Below are 20714 nucleotides of genomic sequence, written 5' to 3'. Positions count from 1 at the left end.
CAAACTGTCAGGGAGAGATAGACATGTACGTAAATCTCAGGCAAGTGTAAAGTAATAGAATGATAATCGTAGGAGATTTTAACTTCCATAATATTAATTGGGATCGACAGTATGTGACAGGCTTAGAGGGGGCGGAACTCTTAAACTTGAATACGTGAGGGGTTTTTAAGCCAGCATGTAGAACGTCCTACAAAAGAGCAAAAATGCAGGACCTCATTAGAGGGAACACATCAGGACAGGGGCATGTAGATCTCGATGAGATCCAGATGGAGGGAGGCAAGGGATGAGATTGCAGACTCTTTAGCATTAATTTTCAAATCTTCTCTGGACATAGGATGGACGATAGGGAAATGAGGATAGCTAATGTGTGTATCATTGTTCAACAAAGGTGGTGGAGATAAGCCCATTTCATAAACCAAACCTATAGTTCAGAGTTCAGGACCACATATTCCTGAGAAGATGAAAGTCAGGCTGGCAAAATTCAGGAACTGTATGTAAGGAAGCGTATGTAAGGTTTGGAAGCTGAAATCAGACAAGGGGCTTGAGGAATATAAAGGAAACAGAAAAAAAACTTAAACAACAAATTATGAGGGCTGGAAGGGGCCTTCAAATACCAAATGAAGGAGAATTCCAAAGCATTTTACACGTAAGCAGCAAGAGGGTAGCTAGGGAAAGGCTAGTTCAACTCAAGGACAAAGGAGCGAATTTATGCAGAGCCAGAGGAAATGGTCCTTAATGAGTACTTCACATTATTATTCACAAAGGAGAAGGACTTCATGATGGTAAGATTAGGGAAGGGTATGTTGATATTCTGGGGCATATTGATGTTAAAAAGGAAGTTGCGTTGGATGTCTTGAAACACATTAAGGTAGATAAATCCCCAGGGTCTGATGAGATCTATCCCAGGATAATGAAAGAGGCAAGAGGGGAGATTGCTAGGGCCTGGGCCTTGACAGAGATCTTTGTATGCTCTTTAGCCACAGGCAAGGTTCCAGAAGACTGCAGAATAGCCAATGTTGTTCCTTGTTTAAGGAAGACGACAGAGATAATCAAAAAAATTATGCGCCAGTGAGCCATACATCAGTAGCATGGGAATTCTAGGAAAAGATTCTTAGAGACAGCGTTTGAAGAAGAATGGGCATATTAGGCGTAGTCAGCATGGCTTTATACAGAGGAGGTCTTGTCTCACAAATTTATTTGAGTGTTTTGAGGAAGTGACAAAGATGATTGATGAGGGTAGGGGAGTGGATGTTGTCTGCATTGATTTAACTAAAGCATTTAACAAGGTTCCTCATGGTAGGCTGGTCCTACAGATAAAGTCACATATAACCATGACAATTTAGTAAGGTGGATCCAATTTTGACTTGAACATTAAAGACAGAGGATAATTTTGGAGGGATGTTTTTCTGACTGGAACTCTGTGGCCAGTAGTGCTCTGTCAGGATCAGTGCTGGGACCTCTTATTTGTAATATATATAAATGATTTGTATGTAAATGTAGGTGGTCTGATTAGTAAGTTTCAGAAGACATGGAAATTGATGGAGTTGTAGTTAGTGAGGAATGTTATTGAGGGATACAGTAGGATATAAGTGACACTTGGAAGTTGGGTGGAGAAAGGGCTGGTGAAGTTCAATCCAGACAAGTGTGAGGTGATGTATGTTTGGAGGACAAATGTAAGAGGAAAGTATATGGTAAGTGTCCAGACCCTCAGGGGCATTGATATACAAAGGGATCTTAGGGTGTTTGATTAGACTAGATTCCCTACAGTATGGAAAGAGGCCCTTCGATACAACAAGTCTACATCGACCCTCCGAAGAATAACCCACCTAGACTCATTCCACTACATTTACTCCTGACTAATACACTTAACACTATGGACAATGTAACATGGCCATTCACCTGACCTACACATCTTTGGATTGTGGGAGGAAACCAGAGCACACCCATGCAGACACGAGGGGGAATGTGCAAACTCCACACAGACAGTTGCCCGAGGCAGGAATCAAACCCGGGTCCCTGACGCTGTGAGGCAGCAGTGCTAACCACTAAGCCACTGAGCCACCGTGCCGCCCTGTAAGTTGATAACTCCTTGAAAGTGGCAATGCAAGTGGATAAGGTGGTAAAGAAGGCATACAGCATGCTTGCTTTCATCAGTCAAGGCATTGAGTATAAATGTTGGCAAGTCATGTTGCAGCTATATAAAGCATTAGTTTGATCATATTTGGAGCATTGTGTGCACCACTGCCCATCACACTTGAGGAAGGCTATGGAGGCTTTGGAGAAGATGCAAAACAGTTTTACCAGAATGTTACCTGATTGGAGTGTATTAGCCATAAGAAGAGGTAGTACAAACTTAGATTGCTTTTGCTAGAGCTTCGGAGGCTGAGGGGCAACCCGAAAGAAGTAAATAAAATTGCGAGAAGGGTGGATAGTTGGAGGGTTTCTTTCCCCCAAGGTAGTAATGTCAAATACAAGGGGCATAAGTTTAAAGGTGAGAGATAAAAAGGTGGTAGGTCCTTGGAAGCGGTGGCGACAGAAGCAGATATGATAGCATTCTGACAGAGGTATTTAGATAGACATGCACAGGCAGGGAATCGAGGGATATGGACCATATGTGGGCAGATGGGATTAATTTAGAATGTAATCATGGTCAGCTCAAACATGGTAGACAAAGGGCCTGTTCCTTTGCTGGACTGTTCTATGTTTATGTTGACAGTGAACCTAATGCTCATGGACAGAAAAGTTTTCGAAAGAATTGTTAGGGACAGAATTATTCTCCACTTGGCGAGACAAGAATTATTTAAGGATAGTCACCATAGTTTTATCGGGGATGTCATGTCTGACAAGTTTGACTGAGCTCTAGGGGTTGAATATCTTTGCATCTCTCAGTGGCTAAACGAAAGTGTTCCAGCAAGAGGGGCTCAGTGATGACTGTCAAACTATCCAGACAGCCTGCTCTGATCGGTCAACACTGCAAATGAATGGACATTGGATGAGACCGGTTTTTGACCAACGGTGATGCCTCCTGCAGTTGCTGAGCTGACAGATCCCTGGACATCTTCCCAAGTGGCCACCAATGGACCTGCATAACAGAAGTCAACTCCTTTCACAAACTGCAGCAGTGGTGAGAGAGAGTACAAAAGTAAATATTTGGAACAGCATTTTATTATTCAAATGTATTTGAAGAGAACAGCAGTATTTATTGTCCATGACAGTCCTTTTGGGATTTTGCAACTACTTCATTTTACCACAGAGAAAAGAACTCGAGTTTTAAGTTGCAGCAACTTGATCCTGCAGTTGGCATGACAACCTTTCACAACACACAGGGTTTGTAAAAACTCTGGTGCCTCTTACAATTGAATAATTCAGCAACAGGAAGAAGTTTGGAGGCATAATTTTAAATGACTGGAAACTGAAAGCTGTAAAAGCACTGAATAATATGGAACACAACTTCAGCTTGGGGAGGTGAGAGGCCGCTGGAAATGTGTTGCTGGAAAAGCACAGCAGGTCAGGCAGCATCCAAGGAGCAGGAGAATCGACGTTTCGGGCATGAGCTTCTCCTGCTCCTTGGATGCTGCCTGACCTGCTGCGCTTTTCCAGCAACATGTTTTCAGCTCTGATCTCCAGCATCTGCAGACCTCACTTTCTCCTCGAGGTGAGAGGCCCCCAAAGAACCAGAATAGTTTGGTCACCTTGAGAGAGATTTTGGACAGATGGGAGGTGATTTGGCACTTTTTGGCCTTGAAAGACTGGGGCTTTCATATTTTCTCTTGATGTTTAATGGGATGTACATGTTGCAGACAAGGCTGGCATTTATTGGCCATTCCTAATTGCTCTCAAGGTGCTGATCATGAGCTGCCTTGGTAGATATCTAAGAACCATAGAATCCCTGGAGTGTGGAAGCAGACCATTCAGCCCACCAAAGACCATCCTACTCAGACCCAACCACCCCTTCATCCTATCCTTGTAACTCTGTTTTCCCCATAGCTAATCCACCCAACCTAAACATCCCTGGACACTATGGGGCAATTTAGCCTGGCCATTCCACTTAACATGCACATCTTTGAACTGTGGGATGAAACAGGAGCACCTGGAGGAAACTCACACAGACATGGAGAGAATGTGCAAACTCCATACAGTTGCCCGAGGGTGGAATTGAACCCGGTTTCATCCTGGCGCTGTGAGACAGCACTTAGATAAAGAGATGACAGGTGAAAGTAAACAGATAGCTTGTATAGGTCTTCACTACAGATGATATAAGTAACATTCCAGACGTAGCTGTATATCAGAACGTGAAAGGGAGTGAATAACACAAGAAAATTACAATTACCAGGAAGATAGTACTGAGTAAATTGTTGGACTCTGAGTTGACATGTCACTGGATCCTAACGGAGTTCATTCTAGAATCTTAAAAGAAGTAGTAGTGAGATAGCTGATGGATGAGCTTTAATTTTCCAAAGCACATTAGTTTCAAGAAAACTTCATGTGGATTGGAAAATAGCTAATGTAACTCCTTTATTCTATAAAAGGAAGGGAAATAGAGAGTAGGGAACTATAGACCAGTTAGCTGAACATCAACCATAGCAGAAATATTAGGAACTGTTATTAAAGCCATTGTAACAGGACCCTTGGATAAGCTCACAGTAATCAGGCACAGTTAACATAGAATGAGCAGATTGGGGAAAGACTTGACAGATGTAGGTCTGTTTCATCTGAAGTTAGCAAGAGTCAGACGTGAATCATTTGAAATATACAAGATCCTGAGGGGACTTGAGAAAGCAAGTCTACAACTAGGTGTCATAGTTTAAAAATAACGATCATCCATTTACAGAGTTGGAGCATCTTTGGAATTCCCATATTGAAAATGCAATGGACGCAGAATCATTAATTTTTAAGGCAAAAGGAGATTTGTTGCAGTTGTTAATGATTCTGACAAGACATTATTGCTGCTCCATACTATGTGATTCACACTTTAATCTCCCAATCAATGGGTCCTGTTTCTTGACATTAAGCATCTGCAGGCTATGATTGCCTATAGTTCCTGCTAGACACGCATGTCTTTTGTGTGGTAAGTATACACACATATAGTATACAGTTCTATATATTGATGTGTACACACACACACAGAAGCATAGAATCCCTAAAATGCAGAAGAAGGACATTCAGCCTATTAAGACAGCACTGACCCTCTAAAAAGCATCCCACCCAGATCCAGCCACTCACCCTATCACATTTCCCATGGCTAATCCAACTAGTCTAAATGCCTGTACACTATATGCAATTTAGAATGGCCAATCCACTTAATCTGCACATCTTTGCACTTATCTATGTACATTAGGCTGAGGAGTGGCAGATGGAATTTAATTTAAATAAATGTGAGAACTGCATTTTGGAAAGACAAATCAGGGCAGGACTTATATGTTAATGGTAAGGTTTTGGTGAGTGTTGCTGAATAAAGAGACCTTGGAGTGGAGTTTCACAGTGCCTGAAAAGTGGACTTGCAGATAGATAGGATAGTGAGGAAGGCATTTGGTATGCTTTCCACTATTGGTCAGTGCATTGCGTATAGGAGTTGAGAGGTCATGTTGCAGCTGTACAGGACATTGGTTAGGCCACTCTTGGAATACTGTTTGCAATTCTGGTCTCCCTCCTATAGGAAGGATGTTGTGAAACTTGTAAATCTTTTCTGAACCCTTTCAAGGATGTTGTCAGGTTTGGAGGGTTTGAGCTATAGGGAGAGATGAATACTCTGGGGCTGCTTTCCATGGAGTGTTGGCGGCTGAGGCGTGACATGATGGAGTTTTATAAAATTATAAGGGGCATAAATAAACAGGATCCTTTCCCTGGGGAGTCCAGAACTAGAGTGCATAGGTTTAAGATGAGAGGGGAAAGACTTACAAAGGCAACTTTTTCATGCAGAGGGTGGTGTGGGTATGGAATGAGGAAATGATGGAACAGAGGAAATGATGAAAGCGAGTACAATTGCAGCATTTAAAAGGCATCTGGGTGAATATATGAATAGTAAGAATTTAGAGGGATATGGGCCAAGTGCTGGCACATGGGGCTAGATTAGTTTAAGATATCTGGTCAGCATAGGCAAGTTGGACCGAAGGGTCTGTTTGCGTGCTATACATCTCTATGACTCTGTGACTCTATTTACACATTCTATACATAGCATAGACTCTCACCATGCACTCATACGTGCATTCTCTTATGTAAACCTGTAGTCTCATACTTGCTGCAATGAAATGTGTATAATCTATATGTACACTTAAATTTTGGATTTTAAAATGGAGACAGTATAGAAACAAATTTAAAAAGCAAACAAGAGGAATTCAGGACAGTTTCGGGAATACTCACTCCTGGCGAATGGTTTAGTCAATTACAATTTCCATACCAGAAGAAGTCTGCACATTATTCGAACTGAGAAAGTGTTGGTTCTCAGACTTGAGAGAAATTCATGTTGGCAGACAAGAAATGACTGTATAAAATGCCTCCATAGGAAAAAACCTTCAACGAGTCAAATCAGCTGAATCTAAAGATTTGAGATAAGGATGTCATTTTATTTAACTATACCCGCTCTGTAACAGACAGTTTGGAAACAGGTTGAACTCGTTATACTGCACATTAAGACTATTGTAATCAGTCTCATCTAATTTAGATAAGTTTATTAACAACAGGGAGTTTTTTGATTAAGAAGATCTGCAGCGTCTTGTAAATATCTAATGACTGTCATGTTAACTAACTAAAATCAAAACAAAACTGAATGTATGATCCATCAAACCAGGCTTCATTTCGGGACCTGACTTGTGTGGCAGTAACATCAGCAAGCAGGCACACACACGCGCGCACACAGACACAAACACACACACAGACACACAGACACAGACACACACACAGACACACACACAGACACACAGACACAGACACACACACACACACACACACAGACACACGCGCACGCACACACACGCGCACAGAGACAGACACACACACAAAGGCACAGAGACACACACACATACAAAGACACACACACATAGAGACACACACACATACACACACACACTGTTTTATGACAACGTATTGCTTAGAAATAGGAAATCTGCTTAATTCCCAATTCTCCATCCAGCCCCATACTGCTGGACCCCAGCTAAATGGCTATAAAGGAAGCTTTCTGAGTGTTTAAGTTATAATACAATGAGTGCTGCCTCCAAATACAGAGTTCTTTGATTTCAAAAAAACATTTGAATGGAATCAAACTCCACCTCCTCACAGTCTCATTGACAGAATTTGAGAGTTTTTCTCAAAAATCAGGAAATGTTCAGCAACAGAAGATTCTCTGCTCAGTACATTAAATTTTCCAGCACCACTCTAATCTAGACTCCGATTTCCAGCATCTGCAGTCCTCACTTTTGCCAACTGATCATCTTAAGTCTATAGTGTCAGAAGCACCCTTTGAACCTGGAACATTGACATATCGTTGTTTTCTCAGTGATGACTCACAGACAATTGATGCAATAGCATATTGTGGGCAGTTAGCGAAGTGATAGGCAGAGTATGGAGTGGGGTTAACAGTGGTGAAATGGGCATGTCACTGGATGAGCATTCTAGAGGACCACCTTATTGCACTGGTGGTGGAGGAGGGGGGATCTTTGGTGCTAATCCCATCATGTGGCTGAGGGAATTTGGATTGAATTATTGAATCTTGATTGAAATCATGTCTTAATGATGGTGCCATGAACCTACCACCATTTATTCTCAAAGCCCATCTGATTCAGTCATATTTTTAGAGAAAAAAATCTCAAGTCATTACCTGGTCATGACCTACAGGTGAGTCCAGAGCTATAACAATGTGACTGACTCTTAACAGTACTCTGGAATAAGCCATGAAGCCATTCAGTTCAATTTTTTATTCGTTCAGTGGATGTTTCTGGCTGGGCCAGCATTTATTGAACATCCTTAGTTCCCCCCCAAGGGTGTCAACCCCCTTGCTGTGGGTCTGGAGTCACATGTAGGCCAGATAAGGACCAGCCCATCTAGCTTACTGATACCCTTGAGAGAAGGAAATCAGCCAATCCTACCTGGTCTGGTCTACACATGACTCCAGACCCACAGCGATGTAGTTAACGCTTAATCAAATAGGACTGAGCAATAAATCTCAAATTAGCCAGAGATGCTCATGTTTTATGACTGAATTTTAAATGAGATAAAAGGAGGTGCCAGAAAATCAGAAAGTGGCAAATGTGATGTCTTTATTCAAGAAAGAGTGTCACAGCATTCCCCACAATTACAGACAGGTTAACCTTGCATCAGTGATGGGTAATGTTCTCAGAAAGAATAAACTGGTGGAAAAATATTCAAAATAGACTGCAAGTGATTTCAGCTCATTAAGGAGAGGCACACAAATTGGTAAAAGGCCAATTTTTTCGATTAGATTCCCTACAGTGTGGAAACAGGCCCTTCAGCCCAACAAGTCCACACCAATTCTTTGAAGAGTAACCCACCCCCTCTGACTAATACACCAATTCACCTGACTTGCACATCTTTGGACTGTGGGAGGAAACCCACACAGACACGGGGAGAATATGCAAACTCCACACAGACAGTCGCCCAAGGCTGGAATCAAACCCAGGTCTCCTGATACTGTGACACAGCAGAGCTAACCACTGAGCCACCAGGCTTGCATGCTGGTAGTCGAAATGTTTTAATGAAAGTAGCAGAGAATGTGAATGAAGGAATGCACCAAATGTTGTGTCTTTGGATCTTAGGAAAGAGTTTGACAAGCACTGTCCAAACAGATGGTTTACAAAATGGAGGCTAATGGAGTAGGAGGGTTACTGTCAGCTTGGATAAAACTGTGGCCTATGGAGAGAAAAAAGGGTGTCATGGTAATTTTTTAAAAAAACGTATAGGATTGTAGACAATGTCGCTATTAAACCCACTTATAGGACGTGGACCTTGCTGCTGGGGCCAGTACATATTGCCCATCTCTAATTACCCATAAGAAAGTTGCAGTGAGCTGTCTCCTTGAACCATTGCACTCCATTTTGTATAAGGAAAAAACCGTATAATTAATGAGGCAGTTCCAAGAGTTTGACTCAATGACATTAAATGCACAAGAGATATATTTCCGTGTCAGGACAAGTAGAGTGTCTTGCTGCTGGTAGTATTCCTGTGCATCTGTTGCCCATGTCCTTGTAAATGGTAACAGTTCTGGGAGCCTTGGTGAATTTCTGCAGTATCCTTATTGATAGTACAGACTGTTGCTGCTGTGCATCAGTGGTGGAGGGAGTGAGTGTTTATACACGTGATGCCAGTTAAGCAGGCTGCTTCGTTCTGGCTCATCCTTGAGTCTTGTTGGAACTGCACTCTCCATACAAGTGTGAGCATTCCATCACATTCCTGACTCATGCTTCGTAGGTGATGGACAGGCTCCAAAAGTCAGGTGGTGAATTGCCCACTTCAGGATTCCTAGCCTCCGGCCTGCTCTTGGTGCTACAGTATGTGGTTAGTGCAGTTCAGTGTCTGGTTAATGATAACCACCAGGATGTTGATAGTGGAGGGGAACCAATGATGGTAATGCCATTGAATGTCAAGGGGTAATTGTTAGGAATTCTCTTGTGAGTGACAGTCATTGCCTGGAATTTGAGTTATGAATTCATTGCTTGTCACTTGTCAGCTGATGCCTGGATATTGTCCAGATCTTGTTGCATTTAGACATGGACTGCTTCAGTAATTGAGGAGTTGTGAATAGTGCTGAATATTGTTCACTAATGAATGAGGAATTACCACTTCTGAACTCATAAGGGAAACAATGTTTCCTGTAAGCTGGAGTGAGAGGCCATATAGCCATCGCTGCGTTGGCGTCACTCACTGCTATGTATTGACCTTGGAGGTCCATGAAGAAAATTTTAAGAAAGAAATGAGTGGGAACTCTGGATGGAGGGAAGGTCTTTGCTGAAGCAGCTGAAGATGGTTGGGTCGAAGATGCTATCCTAAGATTGTCCTGTAGAGATGTTCAGGTACTGCATTGACTGACCTCTGATAACCACAATCATCTTCCTGTATGCCGGCTATGAATCCAACCAGCAGACAGTTTGCGTCCAAACTGAGGACATTTGATTTTAGGGTACAAGATTAAAGTGAGGGAACGTGATGGTACAAGGACTAGGGGGCACAGATATAATGTTCTGGGTAGGGGAGAGGAAAAAATGAGGTTTTTACACAGAGAATGAAAATGAGCTGGAACTCACTGCTCATGATAGGGTTGGAAGAGGTGAAGATAATTAATTTCAAACATGGAAATCATGCAAAGGGTGGTGCATATATGGTATGAGCTGCCAGAGGAAGAGATGGAGTCTGGTACAATTCCACCATTTAATAGCATCTGGGTGGGTAGGAAAGGTTTAGAGCGATGTGGGCCAGGTGCTGGAATATGATTAGATTAGATTCCCTACATTAGGGAAACAGGCCCTGCAGCCCAACAAATCCACATCGACCCTCTGAAAAGTAACACACCCAGACCTATTCCCCTGTACTATATTTATCCTGACTAATGCACCTAATATTATGGGCAATTCAACTGATTTGCACATCTTTGGATTGTGGGAGGAAAACCACACAGACAAGGGGAGAATATGCAAACTCCACACAGACAGTCGCCCGTGGGAATCAAACCGGGGTCCCTGGCTCTGTGAAGCAGCAGTGCTAACCACTGAGCCACCATGCCACTCAAGGAATTTAACTTAGGCAATCTAGTCGGCGTGGACAATTTGGACCGAAGGGTCTGTTTCTGTGCTGTACATCTCTGTGACTCTATGACACTGAAGTTCCAAATTGGAGAAAGGCTAATTTTGACTGTATTAGACAAGAACTTTCAAAAGCTGACTTTGAAAGGCTTATGCTCGAAACGTCGAATTCCCTATTCCTGAGATGCTGCCTAACCTGCTGTGCTTTAACCAGCAACACATTTTCAGCTTGGATCAGATACTCGCAGTTAAAGGGGTGGCTGGAAAATGGGATGCCTTCAAAAGTGAAATAACGAGAGTCCAGAGAAAATATATTCCTGTTTGGGTGAAAGGAAAGGCTGGTAGGTGGAGGGAATGCTGGATGATGGGGGAAATTGAGGTTTTGGATAAGAAAAAGGAAGCATAAGACCATAAGACCATAAGACATAGGAGTGGAAGTAAGGCCATTCGGCCCATCGAGTCCACTCCGCCATTCAATCATGGCTGATGGGCATTTCAACTCCACTTACCCACATTCTCCCCATAGCCCTTAATTCCTCGTGACATCAAGAATCTATCAATCTCTGCCTTGAAGACATTTAGCGTCCCGGCCTGCACTGCACTCTGCGGCAATGAATTCCACAGGCCCACCATATGTCAGATATAGACAGGATCGATTGAGTGAATCCTTGGAGTACAAAGGCAGTAAGAGTATACTCAAGAGGGAAATCAGGAGGGCAAAAAGTGGACATGAGATAGCTTTGGCAAATAGGGTTATAAATACATGAAGGACAAAAGGGTAACTAGGGAGAGAATAAGGCCCCTCAAAGATCAGCAAGGCAGCCTTTGTGTGAAGCCGCAGGAAATGGGGGATATATTAAATGAGTATTTTGCATCAGTGTTTTCTGTGGAGAAAGACATGAAAGATATAGAATGTGGGGACATAGATGGTGACAGCTTGAAAAATTCCCATACTTCAGAGGAGGTAGTGCTAGATGTCTTGAAATGGATAAAAGTGGATAAATCCCCAGGATCACGGTGGCACAGTGGTTAGCACTGCTGTCTCACAGCGCCTGAGACCCAGGTTCAATTCCCGACTCAGGCGACTGACTGTGTGGAGTTTGCACGTTCTCCCCGTGTCTGCGTGGGTTTCCTCCGGGTGCTCCGGTTTCCTCCCACAGTCCAAAGATGTGCGGGTCAGGTGAATTGGCCATGCTAAATTGTCCGTAGTGTTAGGTAGGGGTAAACGTAGGGGCATGGGTGGGTTGCACTTCGGCGGGTCGGTGTGGACTTGTTGGGTCGAAGGGCCTGTTTCCACACTGTAAGTAATCTAATCTAATTGTACCCTAGAACTCTGTGGGAAGCTAGGAAGTGATTGCTGGGTCTCTTGGTGAGATATTTGTATCATCGATAGTCACAGGTGAGGTGCCAGAAGACTGGAGGTTGGCTAACTCGGTGCCACTGTTTAAGAAAGGTGATAAGGAAAATCCAGGGAACTATAGACCAGTGAGCCTGACCTCGGTGGTGGGCAAGTTGTTGGAGGGAATTCTGAAGGACAGGAGTTATCTGTATTTGGAAAGGCAAGGAATGATTAGGGATAGTCAGCATGGCTTTGTGTGTGGGAAATCATGATTTTGATTGAGTTTTTTTAAAGAAGTAACAAAAGGGGATTAATGAGGGCAGAGCAGTAGACGTGATCTATATGGACTTCAGTAAGATGTTCAACAAGGTTCCTCGTGGGAGTCTGGTTAGCAAGATCTCATGGAATACAAGAAGACCTCACACTTGGATACAAAACTGGCCCGAAGGTAGAAGACAGAGGGTGGTGTTGGTGGAGGGTTGCTTTTCAGACTGGAGGCCTGTGACCAGTGGAGTGCCACAAGGATCAGTGTTGGGTCCACTACTTTTCATCATTTACATAAATGATTTGGATGTGAATATAGGAGGCACAGTTAGATAGTTTACAGACGACACCAAAATTGAAGGTGGAGTGGAGAGCAAAGAGGGTTTCCTCTGTGTGCTTCGGTTTCCTCCCACAGTCCATCTCAGGTGAATGGCCATTCTAAATTGCCCACAGTGTTAGGTGCATTAGTCAAGGGTGAATGTAGGGGAAGTGGTCTGGGTGGGTTGCTTTTCGGAGGGTCAGTGTGGACTTGTTGGATTGAAGGGCCTGTTTCTACACTGTACGGAATCTAATCTAATTAGTCATTTTCCCTTTCGAGACACTCTTCATCCTAACTCAGAACTGTATTGCCGTTGCTTCAGTGTCACTGTGTCAAAATCCTGGGAGTCCCTCCCCAACAGCCTTGCAGGTGTAATGGCACTACAGTGACTACAACAGCTCAATGAGGCAGCTCATCACCACCTTCTCAAAGGCAGCTAGGATAGACAAATTGTAGCCCAGCCGAAAATACCCACAGCCTAGCCAATAATGACAACTTACATGAAACACAAGTTATCCAAGAGGTATGTAAAGTGCTAGAGGTTCTCTGGATCATCCAGCTGCACGACACAAACGAAAGTAATTTTGCTCTTAGGGCTTGGGGAAAAGTAGTGTTGCACAGTTACCTTCTCCTTTACAAGTCTGGCAGATCACTTCCTGAACAGTCCTGTATTTTCCAATTACACCAGTTTTTGCTGCTTTGTTGTCCTTCCCTTCTCTCTGATAGTTCATGGGTTGCGTATCTCCAGCGTTCAAGAGGTGACTTGTAAAATGGATCTCACGGGCACTGAGTGCACACTGGACCCAGCAAATGGAAACAAAGCCTGACACACACCCACAGGTCATAAATTATACTCCTGTCAGTGACTTCATTTGAATTTCCAGCCAAACAGGTTTACACTTTCTTCTAAAAGGGGGTTTAACTAATAACAGAAAGTTCAGGTTGAGAAACTTCTACATTTTAAGCTGCCAGGGTAAATCTGCCCCCACTCCTGAAGTTCCCAGTGACCCAGGAAAGCAGCAGTCCGAGTTCAGTTAACCCATTGCACTCTGATCACCATCTACAATTCTGTGTTTTTTTAACAAGAGAAAACAATGAGACTGAGCGTGAGGGCTGGGACGCATTCCAACTCAGTGAGTCATGGCTTTCTCAAGTATTCAGTAAAGCGTCAAACAATGAGGGCGAGATAAGCTAATTAAGAAAGTATGGTACACTTGCCCTTTTAAAAATACCTTTAACCTATGATTCGAAACAGACTGTTCAAGGATGGTATTACACACCTCTGGACCAAGTGGGATCTAAACCCAGGCCTCCCAGCTCAGACTGGGACACTACCACTGCACCATAAGCTTTCCTCTAATGTTGAATAGCAGTATCTCTATGCTAAATAGGATCTATTCAGAACTGATCTGGAGGTGCTGGACCACCAGCAGCATGAGAATTGCATTTGAACACAATCTGTAAGCAAGTAGTGTCATTGAGATCCTTCAGGAAAAGGAGAGGGTGGATCCTGTCAAGCGGTTCCCTGGGCAGACTATCAAAGTCATTTGGCGAAATGCCTCATCGCCAGAACTTTCAAACAAGCACCAAGACATGGCTTGGCTGGTGGTGAGAAGGGCTCTTCCTGTGAGATCGTTCATGCAGGCCTGGACTGTCTGCCCCACCGCACGCTGCCCTCAAAGCAGCTGTGGTGGGGACCAGACTGTCACACATCTCCTTCTGAAATGTGCTTCTGCAGAGAAAGTCAAGAGCGGAATGCAGTGGTGTTTGTCGAGGTTCGTCCTGAGCAGCTCTGTGATGTGGGAAGGCATGCTCTATGGTCTGTTCCCCAAGACGAACATCAGCTGTGCCTAGAGGATCATCAGTTCAGTAAAAGACGCTCTTTGGTCTGCCCAAAACCTGCTGGTCTTCCAGTCGAAGGAGTTGACCCTGGCTGAGTGTTGCAGACTGGCACATTCCAAGGTCCAATGCTAGAAGGATGTGTTGAAGCTTGGGGCACCTGCCACCGAGGCGTGGTTGGGGACAAACCACCGTGTAAGGCCCCTCTGCCAAAGAATTAGGGAGGGCCCATTCAGTAGTTGGGCCTCAGCTAAATGTTGGTGGTTAACATAAAGAATTGTAAATATCAATGACCCAATATGTTCTCTGAATGGAAAGACTGTATACATCTGAATGGCATCATCAACTGTACATTTACCAAAGGTACATGAAGAAAGTATATTTTTTAAATTTAAAAAAATCTGGCAAATCGTCCACTCAGCCAATACCTTCAAATCTGGTTCAATAAACAGAGCAGGAAGGCTTGCCCAGGGCAGCACCAGTCAGACCTGGATGATTAGATACCCTACTATATGGGCAACAGGCCCTTTGGCCCAACAAGTCCACAGCGATGCTCCGAAGAGTAACCCATTCCCCTACATTTACGAAAGCACCTCACAGTATGGACAATTTAGCATGACCAATTCACCTAACCTGCACACCTTTGGATTGTGGGAGGAAACCCACACAAACATGGGGATAAAGTGCAAACTCCACACTGACAGTCGCCTGAGGTGGGGATCGAATCTGGGTCCCTGGCACTGTGAGGCTGCAGTGCTAACCACTGAGTCACCGTGCTGCCCAACCTCCCAGCCTGAAGTGAAAGAACCTGAAGTTACAAAATAGGACTACTCGTGTGCCAAGACAGGAGAAGTAGCTAGTGACAAACAGAACTAAGCAGTCCCACATGAAACAGATCATATCTGAACTCTGCGGCCCCACCACATCCAGTCATGAATAGTAATAAGCAGTTAATCAAGTAACAAGAGAAGAAGGCTCCACAAAATATCCCCATCCTCAATGGAGAGGTCTAGCAGAAGTATTTGCAATGTTCAACCAGAAGTACTGAGGTTTCCAGCATCACAGATGCCAGTTATCAGTCAATCAAATGACCAGGCTCTCCTTGGGGACAGCAAACCCGCCATCTCGGGAATCTGTCTGGTGGACCTTTGCTGAATTCCATTGACTGCAAGCAAATATTTTCTTAGGTGAAGAAACTGTACACAGTACAACCTCCTGTCAGCCACCCTCAGTTCAAATCCTTTTATAATAAAAAGTCATTGATGTCCAATAGAGGTATCATCATAGCTGGGAGTTTTTTTTGTAGGCCTCTGCAAAGTTCCATGAATGTGGAGGAGAGGATTGGCAAAATGATTCTGGATAGAAATGAAAGGAAGAGGGTGTCATTATGGCCTTTAACTTCCCCAACATTGACTGGAAATGCCATAACCCTAGCACGTCCGATGGATCAGTTTTTGCCCAATGTGTGCAGGAGGGATTTCTGACACAGTCTGTCAAAGGGCTGACACGAGGGGAGGCCACACTGGATCTGGTGCTTGGTAATGAAGTGATTTGATTTAGTGGTAAGTGAGCACTTTGGAGAGAGTGACCATAACTTGGTTACAATTAGTTTGGCAATAAAGGGATAAGTACATGCCACAGGGCAAGAGTTATAGATGGGGGAAGGGCATTTATAAAGTGATTAGGCAAGATGTAGGAGGCATAGAATGGGGTAGCAAAATGCAGGGGATGGGAACAATTGAAATGTGGAGCTGGTTTAAGAAACAGATATTGCGTGTCCTTGATAGGTCTGTCCCTGTCAGGCAGGAAGGAAGTGATATGGTAAGAGAACTGTGGTTTACTACAGAAATTGTATCTCTTGTTAAGTGGAAGAGGGAGGCTTATGTGACTTTGAGATGAGATGGCTCACATGAGACGGTGGAAAGTTACAGATTAGCTAGGAAGGATTTAAAGAGAGAGTTAAGAAGAGCAAGGAGGGGACATGAGCAGTCTTTAGCAGGTAGAATAAAGGAGAACCCTAAAGCTTTCTATAGCTTTGTGAGAAATAAAATGATGACTAGGGTAGGAATAGGACTAGACAAAAACAGAAGTGGGAAGTTGTGTGTGGACCGTGTGGAGATCAGAGAGGTGATAAACAAATATTTCTCTTCTGTTTTCACTCAGGAAAAGCAGAATATTGTAGAGGACATGACCGAGCTATGGCCTATTAGATTAGTAAGGATTGGGTTTAGTAAGGAGGAGGTGTTATCAATTCTAGAAAGTGTGAAAGTAGGGAAGTCCCTGGGCCAGATGGGATTCATCCAAGGATTTTCTGGGAAGCTAGGGAGGAGATGGTGGAGGCTTTGGCCTTGATCTTTGAGTCGTCATTGTCTACAGGTTTAATACCAGAGGACTGGAGGATTGCAAATGTTGTGCCCTTGTTCAAGAAGGCCAGTAGAGATGACCCAGGTAATTATAGACCAGTGGGCCTTATGGCTGTTGTAGGAAAGGTTTTGGAAAGTATTATAAGAGATAGGATTTATAATCGTCTAGCAAGCAAAGATTTGATTGGAGATAGTCAACATGGTTTCATCATGTCTCACAAACCTCACTGAGTTTTTGAGAAAGTGATCAAGCATGTAGATGAGGGTAGGGCAGTTGACGTGATGTACATGTAATTCTGTATGGCCTTTGATAAAGTTCCACATAGTAGGCTGTTGGAGGAAATGTAGAGGCATGGGATTGAGGGTGATTGAGCAGTTTGGATTAGAAGCTGGCTTTCTGTGAGAAGGCAGTGAGTGGTGGTTGATGGGAAATATTCAGCCTGGAGTCCAGTTACTAGTGGTGTGCCACAAGGATCTATTTTGGGACCACTGCTGTTTGTCATTTTTATGAATGACTTGGATGCCGGTACAGGTGCATGGGTTAGTAAGTTTGCAGATGACGCAAAAGTTAGTGGAGTGGTGGACAGTGTGGAAGAATGTTGTAGGTTGCAGGGGGACTTGGATAAACTGCAGAATTGGGCTGAAGATGAGGCAAATGGAGTTCAATGGAGATAAATGTGAGGTGATTCACTTTGGGAAGAATAACAGGAAGGCAGAATACTGAGTCAATGGAAAGATTCTTGGTCGCATCGATGTGCAGAGGGATCTTGGTGTCATGTACATAGATCCCTGAAAGTTGCCACTGAGGTTAACAGTGCTGTTAAGGCGGCATATGGTGTTAGGTTTTATTGGTAGGGATATTGAGTTCCGGATCCGTGATGTCATGCTGCAACTGTACAAAACACTAGTGCAGCCTCACTTGGAATATTGTGTACAGCTCTGGTTGCCCCCTTACAGGAAGGATGTGGAATCATTGGAAAGATACAGGGAAGATTTACCAGGATGTTGCCTGGTCTGGAGGGAAGGTCTCATGACGAAAGACTGAGGGACTTGGGTCTGTTCTCATTGGAGAAAAGGCAGCTAAGAGGGGGCTTAATAGAGACATAAAAGATGATCAGAGGATTAGATAGAGTAGACAATGACAGTCTTTTTTCTAGGACAATAACATCAGCATGTACGAGGGATATAGCTACAAACTAAGGGGTGATAGATTTAAGACAGATGTCAGAGGCAGGTTCTTTACTCTGAGAGTGTTAAGAAAGTGGAATGCCCTGCCTACCAAAGTAGTTAACCCAGCCACATTAGGGGCATTTAAACATTCCATGGATAAGAATATTGATGATGATGGGATAGTGTAGGGGGGAATGGGCTTACATTAGTTCAGAGGTAGGTGCAACATCGAGGGCCGAGGGACACTGTATTGTTCTATGTTCTATAGCAACAATATCCCTGCATTAAGAACAGATGATCAAAAACAACACAATTCACTAGAAATGTATGCAGTGACATTCCATTGCATTCTCATAGTTTCTTGGAGGCAAAGTTAAAAATCACACAACACCAGGTTATAGTCCAACAGCACTAGCTTTCGGAACGCTCCTCCTTCATCAGGCAACAATCACTTGATAAATGAGCAGTGCTCTGAAAGCTAGTGCTTCCAAATAAACCTGCTGGACTATAACCTGGTGTTGCGTGATTTTTAACTTTGTACACCCCAGTCCAACACCAGTGTCTCCAAATCATGAGAATACAAGGTCCCCATTTGGCCTATTGTGTTATTGTCAGACTGTCCTGCTGTCTCCCAGGTACATTCTTTCCCCCCAAACATTATCCAGTTCCTTTCTGAAGATCACCATTGAATCTATCTCCACTACCTCTTCCAGCAACAGGCTCCAGTTCAAATCAACTATTGTATTTCATGTTCTTTGACCACCTTTCTATTATTTCCCTGACTCAACCTTGCAATTAAAAGAAAACATACTTTTTTTAAAACACACTTTTAAACAGCTTTGGTACAAATCTTATTATAATTGCTGCACCCTAAATGTTTAAGCACAGACAGTAAAACCTAATTTCATGCAAAATTTACACAGGAACAGGAGTAAGCCACTTCGGAGAAAGTGAGGACTGCAGATGCTCGAGATTGGAATCAAGGGTGTGGTGCTGGAAAAGCACAGCAGGTCAGGCAGCATCCGAGGAGCAGGAGAATCAGGCATAAGCCCTTCATCAGGGATGAGGCCTATACCATTCAATATAGCTCATCGAACACATCCTTTACCCACCCATTCTCACAATCCTGTGTGCCGCTGGTAACTAGAAGTCTACCAAACTGTACCTTAAATGTATTCAAAGAGTTGAGCTTTCACAGCCGTCTGTGGTGCAGAATTTCAATGATTCACAATCCTCCGAGTATAAAGATCTTCCTCCGCAACGTTAGCATCTGCCAGTAATTCCAAAGAAGATGAGGGAGTAGTTCGATTTAGCAGCACAGGTTGAAGGAACTAATGTCATTTGGTAAGGCAGACAGCAAGCAAGTGGTCACTGAAATAATCAGAAATTAGCAGTTAGATTGTATCAGAGATAGGGAGCTGTGAGAGTTGGAGGAAGTAACCATAGTGCAGCTTAAGAAGTCATTACACTCTAGACTTTGATCGCCTCTCATCTGCTAGAAGTGAGCCGCTTAAGATTAATGAAGCAACATCTCACGCTCTGGATTAGGGTTTTAATTTGATCAGGAGCTCATTTGTTGAGCAACATTCACCTTGCCTAATACTAGATCTGCTCAAAAACCACAGACACAGTTTAAACTGTCATATCGTTAACATTCCACAGCATCACAAAGTGCTCACACCCTCAACTGGTCATTTGATTATTAAGCTGACGCCCCCAGAGACAAGCTGATGGAAACACTTCATAACTCAGGCAGCTTATATGGACAGAAGCAGAGGAGTTGATGTTGCAGGTTTTCATCAGGACTGGGAACCGAGTGAATTCTGTGGGCTTTACTCCAATCTAATCGATGAGGTAGTTAAAGTCTGATCTCCTCAATTTTGTGCTGAACGGTGTTGTGTAAAGGCATTAGAATCTTGGACATTGTTTTGATAACATCACAGAGTGACACATCACAGAGCACAAATCTCAGTGTCAAGGTTAGAGTGGTGCTGGAAAATCGATGTTTTGGGCAAAAGCCCTTCATCAGGACTCCTGCTTCCTGATGAAGGGCTTTTGCCAAAAACATCGATTTTCCTGCTCCTCGGATGCTGCCTGACCTGCTGTGCTTTTCCAGCACCACTCTAGTCTCAGTTCAGCAAAAATATCACTAGGCCATTGCCTAGTTACACCCAACAGGCAGTCAGTACATTCTCATAGTCATGATATCAATACTGCATCATAATGTGATCAGCGGCCACAAAAATCTCATACTCCATCTTACCTCTGGTCACTTGAAGCATAACACTCTACTAGAACTAGGTTGCACTGTTGTACACTGACAGCTTAACATGAGCCCAGAGACTTGTTACCTGAGGAATTATAATGTTAATATATAATAATCGTAACAAATCTCCATTGGATTCGTCAGTACCTCGATATCCACATCCATCTTACGTTACAGGAGACAACAAGCAATACCACATTAGGTTAAACACCTTGTTTGGAGGCAAGTTCGTATCACATCTACCCTTTCAGGCTCCTTTGTAATTTTAGTGACTTCTATCAGTTCAACTATCAAATGTCTTTTTCCAGATGAACGAGCCACAGCCTGGATAATTATAAACTCTCAGTTCTGCTAACATCAACTTTTTCTTGCACTTGTTCCAATTTCTCACAAAAATGTTTTTCTT

The 20714-nt window shown here is 43.4% G+C and overlaps 1 protein-coding gene across 2 annotated transcripts in view; it reads right to left on the bottom strand.

The window, feature by feature from the left end:
• LOC132821808 (phospholipase D1-like) overlaps positions 1–13456 on the bottom strand; it is a 158037-nt gene extending 144581 nt beyond the window's left edge. For both annotated transcript variants that reach the window (XM_060834619.1, XM_060834624.1), the window contains exon 1: positions 13296–13456. The gene's annotated coding sequence lies outside the window, so the exon portion shown is untranslated. The remainder of the gene's footprint in view (positions 1–13295) is intronic.
• Between the last annotated feature and the right edge of the window lie 7258 nt (positions 13457–20714).

Source organism: Hemiscyllium ocellatum, chromosome 13 (assembly GCF_020745735.1).
Source record: "Hemiscyllium ocellatum isolate sHemOce1 chromosome 13, sHemOce1.pat.X.cur, whole genome shotgun sequence".
NCBI classification, from domain to species: domain Eukaryota; kingdom Metazoa; phylum Chordata; class Chondrichthyes; order Orectolobiformes; family Hemiscylliidae; genus Hemiscyllium; species Hemiscyllium ocellatum.
This window is presented reverse-complemented; position numbering and strand designations above follow the sequence as displayed.